We start from the raw sequence: 2429 nt of genomic DNA, 5'->3' as shown, positions 1-2429 counted from the left end.
CTTCTTCGGCTTCTTCTTCTTGATGTTTTATGCCAGTAAGCAACATTTTGGTGCATTGTCGCCACCAACTGGTATGGAGCGAGAATAGACTAGACGTATTTGTCTAATAATAATAATCATAATAACAAAAATAATGATAATAAATGCTCTATAGCCTACATGAAGATGGATATGGTACTGCAAATAAAAAACAATAATAAAGACTGTATGTCAAAGATATAAGACTGTTCATCAAGTCTTGTCATTTCAAATCTAAAATGTATACTCATAAGTAGAGACAAAGGAGTGCATTTATATAGAAATATTTATTTAATCTGAAAAACTACATTCAAAAAAAGTCTGTTTTTACAGCAGAGATTAACATGTTTACAGCCTGGTTAAAAAAACCAAATAGGTGTGATTAGCTCATGTCTCTATCGACACACACTGTACGGGGGGTGAATGTTTTGATGACTCATCAGCTTTAATTTGATGAAGGATAAGAGTTATTCACAATAAGGCATGTAGCTGACATGATTGACAGGTGGGCGCGGTGTAACGGTTTGTCAGGATGCTTAAAACCCGCCTCAGCTCCAGCTCTCAGCCTGTTGCTAAGGGTGAGACAGCATTTCAAGCATGGAGACCGCCATCGATGCAGGAACATGTATGGCCTGACATCCCTCAGGCCATCCGGGGGAGACCTCCCTCGCAGCGAGTTGTTGAAGAGAAGCAACCGAAGTCCACCCCAGAAGAACCAACAAATACAGATGTTGTTGAGACCCAGGTTTCTTCCTCTCTCTGGGCAGCTCGACGGACCAGTCACCAATAATCCTGCTGTATGCTTGTATGTGTGCACTTTAAAGGTGAAGCCAAATAATTTCATTGTACAATTGTATAATGACAATAAAGGCATTCTATTCTATTCTATTCCAATCCACACTGTGTCTATAGGAGAAATACAAAGGTGTTCAATTAATGCCTCAGACAAGACAAAATGTACAGTTAACTACATGTGACAGCTCAGGGTGTTTCTTTTGTTATTTGCCACATCTGCATGAATAATATTGAACATTGAACAATAGCTGCAACTCCTAATAATAGATGCCAGTCTTAAATACTATTTTTTCTAATACTTACAGTTTTTGGTGTGAAGCTGACACTGTCCACAGACTCCATGACTTCACGGGGTTCTATAGAAAACAAATGATTATGATAAATACTAAATATCTATTTTTCAATTGTCATGTTCACCCACATCGCTGTTGACATCAGTAAATATAAGACACAGACATTCTCTTTTTGTCAGAACAGTAACATGAACTGTATGCATTGTAATATTGATTTCTTCTGGATGTCTCATTTATTTACACTCTACGGTCTAACAGTAGTTTTATCAACAACAACAACGAAAAGAAAAAAGACACCAAAGCACCCGTCTTTTATTGTTTAAAATAGACTTCTTATCCTTTAATATGTTCTTACACCCAAGTTATGATTTGTAACAATGTGAGAATTTAAATGTAAAGATTAGCCTCAAAATGTTTCTTACATTTTATGGTAAAACTTTTCTAATGTATTGCTCTGTTAACCCGGACAAAGTCTAACTGCTCTGACAAATAATTAATAACCATAATTGTATGTTTAAAAAAGTGTAGTTTTAAGACTTTAATTAAATATTTGGGTTGAATATAATTTGTTTTAACTGTGTTGTAGAAAAGTTAAATGTTAACTTACTGTTTATAGATTTTTCTCAGGACGAGCAGGAAAGCATTAGGGTATGCTAGCAGCCTAGCCGTTAGCTTTGATGTGAAATGGAACGTCGAGCTGAATGGGCGGAGTTAAGTCCCGCCCGGTCCCGCCTTAGTGCTGTTGCTAGGTTGATCCGAAGTTAGGTTGAGACCCCACTAAGACAGCAATTCCAATCATTCCAATATGGATGCGCCCGTCAATTAGACTTCTTTGATGCCTCCGTAACAGATGGGTGACGTCACTCAGGGTTCGTCCAGTAATATAGTCTATGTTTCGGGCACAGCCAAAAGCAGTACATGTACAGCAACAGTAACCGAGGCCTAACAGTATGATTTAAAAAATGTCTTTATATTATGACATCATAGAATGCAAATGCAATGGCTGAAACACAGGGATTCTGATGTTGAGGATGAAACAGCTGAGTGGCACCTTTCAGCAGTTGCATTTGTTTCTGGATTTGAGCATTTTCTTTAGAATGTGCAGTGTTTCTGAATGCATATTTTATCTTAAACTCAAAAGTCAGGGAAGCTGGTAGCCTAGTGGTTAGGAGGCATTCCCATCTATAGAGGGTCTTGTCTTTGAAGCGGGCGGCCCAGGTTAAAATTTGACCTGATCCTTTACTACATGTCTTTTCCCACAATCTCTGTCCCTGATTTCCGACTCCATCCTCTGTCGTCTCTCTACAACAATGGTGTTGAGGC

Source organism: Labrus bergylta, chromosome 10 (assembly GCF_963930695.1).
Source record: "Labrus bergylta chromosome 10, fLabBer1.1, whole genome shotgun sequence".
Taxonomy (NCBI): domain Eukaryota; kingdom Metazoa; phylum Chordata; class Actinopteri; order Labriformes; family Labridae; genus Labrus; species Labrus bergylta.
This window is presented reverse-complemented; position numbering follows the sequence as displayed.